General features: G+C 39.3%; 1 protein-coding gene across 3 annotated transcripts in view; it reads left to right on the top strand.

The window, feature by feature from the left end:
- The first annotated feature begins 7,564 nt into the window (after window positions 1-7,564).
- Window positions 7,565-12,845, top strand: part of crebrf (creb3 regulatory factor) — a 60,686-nt gene continuing 55,405 nt past the window's right edge. For 2 of the 3 annotated variants that reach the window (XR_010965686.1, XR_010965687.1), the window contains exon 1: window positions 7,565-7,754. The gene's annotated coding sequence lies outside the window, so the exon portion shown is untranslated. The remainder of the gene's footprint in view (window positions 7,755-12,845) is intronic. The other variant, XM_067996432.1, reaches the window with a different exon arrangement.

Below are 12,845 nucleotides of genomic sequence, written 5' to 3' on the forward strand. Positions count from 1 at the left end.
GTGTTGGAACCTCTAGACATAAGCACAAAGAGGAATCATATTGAAGTTTGCTGGTGAAATTAGATGAAGGATATGGACAGATAGATGGTAGAGAATAATGAGACAGTATATTTAGTGGGATGAGGGGGAATAGTGAAAGGAAGTATACCCTAAATGGTAATCTTACACATGGACAAATGGGTCTAGGGCTGCAATACATAAATCTTTAAAAGTGAGAATGCAGGGAGCAAATGCCATTTTAAAAAGCATAAAGGGATACTGTTTATAAATGGATTGAATATAAAAGCTCGGAAGTTGTATTCAGTTTGTACACGGCATTTATTAGGCTACAGTTGAAATATTGCACGCATTCTGGACACTCCATTAAATGAAGGATATTAGAGTAGAGCAGAGTCACTGGAATAACACCAGGAACAAGAGATTATAGTTATGGGGAAAGGCTTTTTCATGGGAACAGAAAAAGTTAAGGGGAATTGAAGAGATTTTCAAAATTACAAAATGTTTTGAGAGGGTAACTAGTGAAAGATTGTTTCCACTGGTTGGTGAATTGACAAAAGAAAATAGACTGAGGATTATCATGAGAAGAATGGGTGGGAAGAAGTTAAAAATTTGTTAAAACATGGAATACCTTACCACCAGTGAGGATTTGAGGCAGAGGATAACACTTAAATTGGAAGTAGAAATGGAGAAAGGCTATGGGATTGGATTAGAATAGATAGATGATCCAGTTTTATAAACTACCAACAGTATGGGTGCAAAGGGTCCAATAGGCCCCCTCTTGTACTGCAATTTCTATGATTGTATGTGGCAGTTGGATGTGGTTGCAGTTTAAAAAAAAATACTGCTGTGAAGAATTCTGGTTCATTAAGAGTTCCCATTACTGCTGTCTGTGATGCTGAAATGGGAGTTGGAGAACACTATGATCATGCTTTTGATTTTCTCAATTTGAATCTGCATCTGAACAAACAGGTATATGTTTGAACCATCAGTTTATATCATGACCTTATTTCTTAACATTTAATTGTTGTATTGGTTCCTATTTTGGTATGAAGGGTTACATCCATGCTTTGGTGGTGGACACAATTTCATGTTTGACATATAAATGGGTTAGCCATAGACCTCATTTGTTAATTCTGAAAGCTGCATCTTAATTACACTTTGCAGGAAATCGTGGCAGGGAAGCTTTATCTGCCACCTCGTGTTTATTCCTTTGACAGGAAATATCACACTGCTGCAGTTTTGCTTTCTACATAGAACCTGAAGTTTGCACAAATACCAATTATTTGTTTCCTAGTGGAGCACAACCTTGGGTCCACCCATCACTAAATAACAACTTGCATTTATATAGCACCTTTTAATGTTTTTTTTAAAATCTCATCATGCTTCAGAGGCATATTGACAAAAATGGATCACGAGTCAAAGAAGGAGACATTAGTAGGGGTGACCAATAATTTGGTCGAAGGATGGGTTTTATGGATTGTTTAAAAGGAGGAGAGGGAAGCGGAGAGATTTGGGGAAGCAATTCCTGAACGTGGCGCAGCCATCAATGGGTGGGCGAAGGGAGGGGTGGGAATGCACAAATAGCTGTAGTCTGATGAACAGAGAATTAGGGATTGTAGGGCTGGAGGAGGTTATAGAGATGAAAAGGGGCAAGGCCATGACTGGATTTAAATAAATTTAGTAGTATGATTTGGGTTTTTAATGTACTGTTTTTTCCTCAAGTATTGCACAAAACTTATTTTGAATAGATTTTGTCCCCCCATGATCCCTAAGTGCTTGTGACCTCTGCAAGAGCAGAATGTGTTTAGAAAAGTCACTCTTCTAGGCTGTAGCAGGGCCTGAGATGATCTGCAGCAGGATCTGGGAGATTATCTCCCTTCCATAGCAAACCTCGGGTATTAAGTGCAAATTGTCTTTCGTGAGATTCCAAGTTAATCTCAATAAATTTTCTGCAAGGAGCACGATGATCACGTTCTGATTTTATCCAGCCGAAGCTCACGTGACATGTTTAGCAAATTACCCAACTTGAGATATATATGAAACATAAGCCATTGTAAAAAAAAAAATCAATTCTTGAAAGATGAATATTTTAAAAATGTAGTAAAAGATGGATGTTGCAGTTTAAAGTTTAGCTGTCATTTGGAAAAAGGGCAATGTTAATTAGATTTGATGCAACAAAATTCTTGTTAATTAAATTAATATATCTGCTGCCTTTCCACTCATTTTTGCCGAATAGAACAGAGCATATTTTGACTAGTTACATCAGATTTTTAAATTTTACACAACTATGAACTAGCAATTTTTTCTGTTGAACAAATAGTCCTTATGTTACTATTTCTTGGCGAAGTCTGAGTCCCCTCTACTTATGCCAATAAGCAAAAAAGGGAAGGATCAAAGTATGGTGTTCCTCACTGTTCCCCATCTAAAACTTCTGCACAACCCTACCTTTCAATTCTCTAACTTGAATCTGGTTGGACCTACTTACTGAATTGTTATTTTTCTCTGTTCTTGAGGTCTCCATGCTGCTGCCTTTGGTTAAAGACTGAAAGATGCGCCTTAAAATAAGGCTTCACATACAATGGTGGTGGTGGTGGGTGGGGGGGGGGGGAGGGGAGTGGGGAAGAGGTTAGGAAATCATATGACTAACATGACAGCACTATAATTTGAATAGCTTGGAGACAGGTTGTTTACCTCATTCCTTCTCACTGCTTTGGCAAGGCAAATATTGCATTTCTGTCAAATGTTCAAGGAATTGATGGAAATAGAGGGTACTATGTAATATTACTTATTGTATAATCTTGTGCAATAATATGAACATACACTAATCCTTATATATTGATGTGGATTTTTGCTAATGGTTTGGGAATGCCTCCCTTGTATGATTGCCAGAGACCCTTGACTGCTGTTGGCGCTTACCTGTTCAAACTGCAAAAAGTTAATGTTTTTATTTTATTTAACATGAGAATTGAGCATTCCTACTTAAGGTGGTGTCTGAGTCCCATATAACTGAAAATTCCTGAGGCATCCTTATGCTATGCCTCTCATGGATCTGTTGTTCGAAGGCTGAGCATGGACTCAATGTGTTAATGAGATGGGAAGTATAGCTGACCACTCCAGCTTTCATCTCCTATATCAAAACAACTGTCATCGATTGATTTACTGCTGGGTCACATTATAGTAATGAAGGACTTGGGGGAGACCATTTGTACATATCTAGTGGTTGGAAGTCCTAATACATCGGCATTACAATTTCCTTGTATAATATCTACACCATAAAGCATTGTGAAAGAACATGCAGTTTGATAGAGCTACAATTCCAGGTAGACCTTTCTCTGAGAAGCTAACAGTAAGGCACCCAAGGTATGTGCAATATATTGCTTTGTGTTTTTATGTGGCAACTCTCATTTGAATGAAGGTTTCACACCATAGCATAATTGTCACCGTATGTACTGTTCTGATAGTTTCTTGATGACCTGTGATATTTAAGCAAGTACCTGTGAATTATGAATCACAAAGAAAATTTTCATAAGCAAAGTGAATGGAACAGAAGCCTGCACAATTTTCACAAAAGTCTTTGGCTCCTGTATTATGGAATTGTAGGATATTGGTTCATGCCTTTTGATTTAGCCCTTCAAGAATGCTGAGCACAGATCAGTAACTATTCATTTACAATTGGTGGCAGCACCTTGTTCCTACTGAACATGAACCTAATTTTCCTGCCAGAAGAGGTTTGTGCATGCATGTTTGTTTACACAGACCTGTGCTCCTGGTCAGCAAATTTTAAATGCAGCAAGAGCCTAGCCCTTTCAGAACACTTAAATGAGCTCTGGTAAAGTTTGTAAATAGACTCAGAACACTTTTTAAACTTAACTTGAAACTACTGTAGTTGTACTCCATATGGTGCAGCTGAAGTGATGTCAGATGGCCTCCTCCAGGGGTCCTCACACCACTGCCCCTCAAATTCAAGTTAAGATCTGATTCTGGAGTAGTACATTTAGTGTGTGTGTGGGGGGGAAATCTTGGCAAAGCAATGCAAAAGTGGAAATAAAACTAAGGAACATAAGGAATTCCACAGTTTTGAAAACATGGGGAAGCATAAGTTAGAGTGGGAGACTGTACAGAGTTTTTATTTCAACCAGGTAGGTGATGTGATGGGGAGGAAGAACATGCAGGATGGTATATTTGCAGCTTAAAAGTGAGGAAAGTTCAGAGGAACACTGACCATAGTACAGAGAAAAGCAGGAAATATTGTGACAAGAGGAGAGATTGGTTATCAGATCACAAGCTGTTTTTCTGTGTTCTGCCTGGAAGTGCAAGGGAGAAGAATCTTCCCAGATGTATTCAAGTCTTGGACAGATGAGGTTTACACATTGTTGACCGGAGGTCACCGGTTATGGTTATTGGCTTAGTACAAAGAGGAGAAGAGTCAATTCTCTCAACTCTCAATTCGCTTTATTCACGTTGTTAGATCATATACATATAGCTTATACGTCTGGTTAGATATAGACATGCAGTTTGCACCAGGTTATACAGTTTTATACCCAAACTAGGATCTAAACGCACACCCACTAGGTTTCTCTGACACTCCCTGAGTGGTCACAATATAAAGGCTAATACCCGAAAAGGAGAGCTGACGCTGGCCAGGCGTTCCGTTCCCTCTCTTTCGACGTCGTCTCTACATCCCTGACGTAGCTTCTGCGATGGTTGGTCTCTGGAGTCTTCGCTCTGGCTCCACGCCCCAGATTCTTCATTCTTATTCCGAATCTTATCTCTTCAAGCTGTGCTGTCTCTCCCTTTGGTTTAGGCTTGCTCGCCTCGTCTGTATCTTCTCCTCATTGGCTCTGTCCCAAGGACTTGGGTAGCATTACCTCATTACTCCTTTTCTAAATAAGGACTTGTGTCTTATCACATCTTTGTCTTTCACAAAAATTAGCTAATTCAAACCGGTTCCAGCCAGCTCAGGCCAGCGACTGAACTCTGGTTTCTTCAGTTCAAAAGTTGCTTTTGCCTGTGTGTCAGCAGTTCGGAATAAACTCAGTAGTTTCTGCAGGCCCTGGCCAACAACATGAAGATGGCAATTAAATGTCTTACGCTTATGCACACTTCCTGTGTGTAACACTTAATTTTGTAGCAGCGCACATCTAACATTGCACTTTTGCCATTACAATATTTCTGTCACACTTTTTTGATTGGCTCAAAGTAAAACAAATCGGAACTGAAAAGATAAGGCATACACGAACCAACAGTGAGAAAACTACCAGTGAGAACTTAGGAAAACAACCAATCCTGAATGACCAAACAGGAGATCTTACCAATAAAAGAAAAGTGGGAACCAATCACATCACTTTTCTTTCTCTCACTAACCTTGTGTAGTGCCAGCCATTGCCATGGTGCTTTACCCTTCTTGAAGTATGTGTCCCTTGATGGAAATTTGCTGCTTACATATACCATTAGGTTGGTGCTGCCGGTAACAGAACCTGTCAGCTGCTGGCTCAAGCCTGCACATTGGGTTTCCTTTCCCTTTTAATTATGCCTGTCATTGCTCATAGTTCGGGATATCTTTAGAGCCTGTCTAAGGAAATTCTGAATTTTTGCCCAACTGCACTTGCCTTTAATTGTCCTCATCTTTTAAAATTTCACTTCCTCCTCAAGTGTGCTTATTTGTTGTGGCCTGGTTTGCACTTGGATGTAAGTCCAATGATGCAAATGAGCTGACCCAGGAAATTTGAATGCTATTAGCATTCAGGCAGTTTTATCACAATTTCTTAACCTTTTAGACATGACTTGCACCAGATGAGGTAAAGTGACAGTTTGTTGCCAATAGTTTGCACCTACACTCTGTTGATTGCCACAAAGTAAAACAGCAGCAAATCGGAATTGAAGAATGTTCAAATCAAAAACAAGGTAAATGGCTAGAAACCTGCCAATGAGAAATTTCTTATAAAAAGAACAACCAATCAGGAGGACTTGCTAATAAAAGAAAGAAGGTGAACCAATTGAGTCATCAAAATACTTTTTGAAAAAAATCTTCCATTTTTTCTCAGTAACTGAAATTTCTCATGACCAAAATAAAATTTGTAATATAAAAAGGCATTCATAAAATTATATTTTGCAACATGATTTAACTTAACTACACTGTTGTCTTTTTGTCTTTGAATACCTTAATTAATGTTTTTACTTGAAGGTTTTAGCCTCTTACAAAGACTTGGCTTGGACTTTATATGTTTACCCAGAACTTTGATAGCTGAAGGCAGATCTAGAGCCTAAATTTAAGCACGTGCAGAGTACAATTTCTCAGGATGTATCAATAGCATTTATCCAGTCCAACTACTACACTGTTTCTCTTCAGTCTCTAGCAGAATCTGTGATTGCTTATCACAATTATTTAAAGAGAATCTAATGGATAAAGTTCAAAAGTTTTATTCAGGTAAAGTTTACATTGAATTTTGTTTTAAAGTTGTCTATGTGTGAGAACAAGTAAGAAAAACAGCAGCCCACTTTAAATATGACAGACTGCACTAATTGCAGCATTTGTGTTTGCCTAAATTCCAATCCAGTGGAAAAGATAAATTGTGTTTCTGTGCATGACAGTGTGCATTTGAAAATGATTTGAATGTGTACTTGATTAATTAGACTTGATTTTCAACAAATCTTTTAAATAAAAGTTATTAACTTCATTTTTTTTAACTTCAGAAAGGATATCAGGCTGAGGGAGAGAATTGTATTGTTTATATTTACTATTTGAAAATCATTGCCTATATAAGATTTGTTTATGCAGCTGTTGTGGGTGAGTGAAAATACTAATTAATTGCTGTTGAAGTTGTGAAAATAATGAAGTTGTGTAAGATCATTTTTTTGTATATTACCTTGAGAACATTAAACCATTCTCAGATTTTAATCCAAAAAATACTTTGACACTCTTATCTCAGGTAAGTAATGTTTTCTGAGGTAAAAATCCCATGTAATAAAAACAGATTTAACTTGCTCAGCCATTGGAAAATCAATGACCCTGATCATACATTGTATGTTATATGACATAACATTTCTTTGTTGTATCCTGTCTCACTGTGAACACCACCAAAGATCTGCTCGTGCATCAAATGCATGGAAAACAAATATTGTTTTTATACTTTAACTTGCATGAATAATAATATTTGTACTTATAATTGATAGGAATATTGTTTTCATAGCTGTCAAGGACTGTAAAATGAAATGTATGACCGAGTGCCAGATTGCTCCATTTAAACATGGACCTGTGAAGAGACATACATCAAAGCATTATGTATTTTTAATCCAAAATGATTGGCTCACTCCAAATATGTTTTAATGTGTGTAACATTTACAGCTACGTACATTTATCGGGAACATTTCGTGTTCTTTATATAGGACCGGTTTTATAATTAAGTTTTTTTTAAATGCATGAAACATGTTACTCTCCCACGCCCAGCAACCTGGTCACAAGGGAGTCGGGGATTGAACATTCTAGTTTCTGCTGCTGGAGCACTTGAGCTAGGCTGGGGGGGGGGGGGGGGGGAAGAAACGTCAAAAGACGTCTGATTGGCTGCTGCGCAGGCGGCGCTGCCATTGGTCGCTTTGGGCCCCCCTCCCCCCCACTCCGTCAACGGAGTCACGCGCTTTCCAGGAACCCGTCAGGAAGATATCAACAAAACAAACGCGCGCCTGGCTGTCCCTTCACAGGCTCTCAGCAGGGATCGGACACATTTAGCCTGACAACACGCCCTAGAGCTTTAGAGGTAGGTGCGGTAAACTCTCCGTGTGTGTTAGTGTCATTTGAGACGGTGTACGTTGAAGCAGCGGCGTTGGGAGGCGATTCGGGGCCTTTAAAAAAAATGTTCTTCCTTCACGGGGCTGAAAGTAGCCCGAGAGAGATGGAGGATGGAAAGAAAACCTCGAGCCGCCGTGATGTCATCTGATTGACGTCCGAGCAGCCAATCGGAAAGAGCTCCCAGGATAAGTCCTCCGTAAACAGTGGCCGCCGAGCCAATGGGCGCGGGCGATAGGTGGGATCGGCAGTGCTCTGAAGTTGCTGGGTTCCCGCCCACGGCGGGTTTGTTTGTGTTGGTCGCCATGTTAGAAACAGGGTTTAAAAAAATAATGTGAGGCCAGGCCCGACGCTGGAAGTCAGCGGATCTTCGCTGGCAGCTGCCCTGATCAGATCCCGGAGTTAGTAAGAGAAGAAGGAGCGATACGTTGTGGAGACGCGGATAGTTTTGGCTGTTTTCGTGGTGTCCGATGGACCAGCGAACCCGCCCACCAACCTTTATGTAAACACATGGCAGCATTTTGTTTTGTCCCTTTTGCTGATGTTTAAAGAGGCTGACAGTGAGGAAAACCCGCTTATTCTGTATTTTTTAAATGTAGCCACGTAAAACGGCGACTTTACTGTTCTCGTCATTTTCTCCCGGGTAAATACCTAATTTATATTTACACGTGGTGTGTGTTTACTAGGAAGTTGGTAAGACATAAGCTGAAGGTTGCCTGGTAATTGGGTGTAGTGTAATTGGCGGTGGTTATTAATATTGTCAGTCTGCTAACCGTGTTATTCTGAACAAACACTTTATTGAGATTAATCATGGTTCCCGTAAGAAAGCAATGAAAACATTTTCTAAAGGGTTTTATTTGGACCACGCCCCTTTTTCTAGAAAACCGCCTGTGCGTGTTATTTACTGCAGTCGACATCCTGTCTTCTGTAGAAATGTTTAAAACATACACTTAGAAATTGATATGCTGTTATTTTTTTAGCCTATTTTGAAGAAATGACTGCAGCGCAAATAAAAACCTTTTGAAATAAACTTTCAAAGTACTGATTAAAATATTTAATTCTTATGAGGTACTCTGGGAGGGGGAAACATTTGATAAACATTTTTGCTTGGAACTATATAAGTTGTGTTAATGTATTATTATGCCACTTTAGTGTGACATTGATAATTAAAATGATGGACAGACGTGTTTCATTCAGAGGGTATTTAAATCTGAAAAGGACCCACCCCCTGGTTTCTCTTTTGCTAGGCCCTGACTCGTGCTAGGGTACAGTTCCATGGATGCTGCCTCCGTTACCTGGCTTCTGTGGCTATTCTTAATGTCTGAGAACATAAGAAATAGGAATCAGGAGTAGGCCATACAGCCCCTTGAGCCTCCTTCGCCATTCAATAAGATCATGGCTAATTTTCTACCTCATCTCCACTTTCCCACCCTATCCCCATATCCCTCTATTACCTTAGTGTCTAAAAATCTGTCGATCTCAGTGTTGAATATACTTAACGACTGAGCATCCACAGCCTTCTGTGGTAGAGAATTCCAAAGATTCGCAACCTTCTGAGTGAAGAAATTCCTCCTCATCTCGGTCCAAAATGGCCAACCCCTTATCTTGAGACTCTAACCTAGTTCTGGACTCTCCAGCCAGGGGAAGCCTCTCAGCATCTACCCTGTCAAGCTCTCTAAGAATTTTATAAGTTTTAATGATATCACCTCTCAATCTTCTAAACTCCAGAGAATATAGGCCCATTCTACTCAATCTCTCCTCATAGGACAACCCTCTCATCCCAGGATTCAATCTAGTGAACCTTCGTTGCACCCCCTCTAAGGCAAGCATATCCTTCCTTGGGTAAGGAGACCAAAAATATATCCAGTACTCCAGGTGTGGTCTCACAAGCACTATAAAATTGCAGTAAGACTTCTTTACTCTTGTACTCCAACCCTCTTGCAATAAAGGGTAACATACCATTTGCCGTCCTAATAGCTTGCTGTACCTGCATGTTAACTTTCTGTGATTCATTTACAAGGACACCCAAATCACTCTGACTACCAACATTTATTAGTCTCTCACCTTTTTAAAAAATATTCTGCTTTTCTATTCTTCCTACCAAAGTGAATAACCTCACATTTCCTCACATTATGCTCCATCTGCCATCTTCTTGTGCACATATCCCTTTGCATCCTCCTCGCAGCTTACTTTCCCACCTAGCTTTGTATCGTCAGCAAACTTGGATACATTATACTCGGTCCCCTCATCTAAGTCATTGATATATATTGTTAACAGCTGAGGCCCAAGCACTGATCGTTGCAGTACCCCACTAGTTACAATCTGCCAATCTGAAAATAACCCATTTATTCCCACTCTCTGTTTTCTGTCCGTTAGCCAATCATCAATCCATGCTAATATATTACCTCTGCTCCCATGAGCCCTAATCTTGTGTAACAACCTCTTGAGTGGCACCTTATCGAATGCCTTTTTTAAAATCTATATTTGTAAATCCAAATATACTACACTGGTTCCTCTTATCTACCCTGCTCATTCCACCCTCAAAAAAATCTCTAATAGATTTGTTAAACACGATTTCCCTTTCATAAAATTGTGTTGACTCTGCCTAATTATGTTATGATTTTCGAAGTGCCCTGTAACTACATCCTTAATAATAGATTCTAGCATTTTCCCTACTACTGATGTCAGGTTATCTGGCCTATAGTTCACCGTTTTCTCTTTCCCTCCTTTCTTGAATAGTGGGGTTACATTTGCTACCTTCCAATCCATGGGGACCGTTCTAGAATCTAGGGAATTCTGGAAGATCAAAAAAAAATGCATCCAATATCTCTACAGCCACCTATTTTAAAACCCTAGGATGAAGGCCATCAGGTCCAGGAGATTTGTCGGCTTTTAGTCCCATTAATTTCTCCAGTACCTCTTCTGTACTAATCTTAATTACTTCAAATTCCTCACTCTTATTAGATTCCCCACTTTTTCCAGTATGTTTTTTGTGTCTTATACTGTGAAGACAGATACAAAATATTTGTTTAACGTCTCGGCCATTTCCTTAGTTCCCAATATAATTTCTCCTGTCTCTGCCTCTGAGGGACCCACATTTACTTTCCCTAATCTCTTTTTACATGTTTGTAGAAGTTCTGTTTTTTTATTTCTTGCTAGTTTACTCTCATTCAATTTCCTCCCTCTTTATCAGTATCTTGGTCTCCTTTGCTGATTTCTAAAACCCTCTCAAACCTCAGGCGTACTATTTTTGGCAACATGGTAAGCCTCTTCTCTTAATTTAATACAATCCTTAACTTCACTAGTTAGCCACGGTTGGATCACTTTTCCTGTGGAGTTTTTATTCCTCAAGGGAATGTATATTTGTTGAGAATTATGAATTATTTCTTTAAATGTTAGCCATTGTTTATCTACCGTCATATCTTTTAATCTAATTTCCCAATCTACCTTAGCCAATTCGCCCCTCGTACCTACGTAATTGGCTTTGTTTAAATTTAAGACCCTAATTTCGGACTTAACTACATCACTCTCAAACTCAATATGAAATTCTAACATAATGGGCCAGATATTGCTCCCGAAATAACGGAAGCGCTCAACACGCTCTCAGTTTTTAGTGGTGAGTTGAAGGAGCAATTTCCCGCGTTGCACATACGCCATAAAACGCGGAAATCGTGAACTTGCTCCTAGTGGTTCGCCGGCAATATGACAGCTTCAAATTAAAGGGACATCGCACACTGCAATCAGAGAAATCATTGAAAAAGTGCCAACTTGCTTATCAGCTGGAAAGTAACTAATTACGCCACTAAACAGATACACTTAAAAATACCAGGTCTAAACTAAGTTTTAAAAGCATAGTTAGCCTTAATGACTGCCAAACACCTAAAAATTAACTTTTAAAAGTGTGGAGTCTCATATTACTCCTTATTTTAATAGCTTTTGATCATTTAAAAAAAATTAAAAATTAATTTTTTTTTTACTTTTCCCTTCTGTCTCTTTAATTTAATTCAATTATTTCTTTGGCTTTTTATGAAAAAAAATTATAATTTTTGTTTACAATGACATCCAGAATACTAACTTTAATTGAATGAAGTCTGCTTGCCTGCTTGAGCAATGCAGCCTGAATCTGTGGGCGTGACTTCTCTTCCTGACAGAGTTTGTGGGCTTGTCTTCTCACAGACGTTTCCAGCTGCACGGCAATTCATGCTGCTTAGAGGCTGGGTTGATGGCGCACATTTTGTTTAAAGTTCAAATTCAAGCAATTGGACGCCAAAGAGCCCACAATAAGTATTTTCGTTAATTAAATTTGCAGGAGCTGTAGTGAGCGGTGCCTTGCCGCTCTATGCAATTTCTGGCCTATTATGATCACACTCTTCCCCAGAGGATCCTTAGCTGTAAGACCACTGATTAACCCTCTCTCATTACACAATACTAGATCTAAAATAGCCTGTTCCCTGGTTGGTTCCTGGACATATTGTTCTAGAAAACTGCCTCGACTGAGACTAGATCTTCACTGCTTGACCTAGGATGGTATCACAGCTCAGCCGATGCTATTTTTCGACCAATCTGCAGAAACGTTTGTCAGCAATGTTCACTGGCTAGGAATTGTCAGTGGATACGTGTAGCTTATTTGCTACTCCCCACATCCAAAGCTTGGATTGCTGAGGCCAGATCTTGCATTCGAACTGCTGGCCTGGCTGATAGCAGCTAACTCAGCAAAGACTGAAAATTGAATCTTGGGCCTTATGGCTTGTGAGGCTTTGTACTGTACTGCACAGGGTGATGGTTTTATCCACTAGTAAATTGGGGGACTAAAATACAGAAAGAATTAAATTTGGCAAATCTCATTCAGGTGAAAAATTCAGATTTGAAAATTAATCTATCTTTCTGACCGTTACTTCATCTGAGTACTGGAAACATTTTACCATAGCCAGAGAATAGGGTTAAAATATTGTAAACACCTGTCATCTTTTGTGAGATCGCAAACAATTCAACATTGCCCTTTCCTGACTGTAGATGCAGACTGTAACCAACAGCAGTGTGTTTATTTGAAACATTGTAATAT

The sequence above is a fragment of the Heptranchias perlo genome, chromosome 14 (genome assembly GCF_035084215.1).
Source record: "Heptranchias perlo isolate sHepPer1 chromosome 14, sHepPer1.hap1, whole genome shotgun sequence".
NCBI classification, from domain to species: Eukaryota; Metazoa; Chordata; class Chondrichthyes; order Hexanchiformes; family Hexanchidae; genus Heptranchias; species Heptranchias perlo.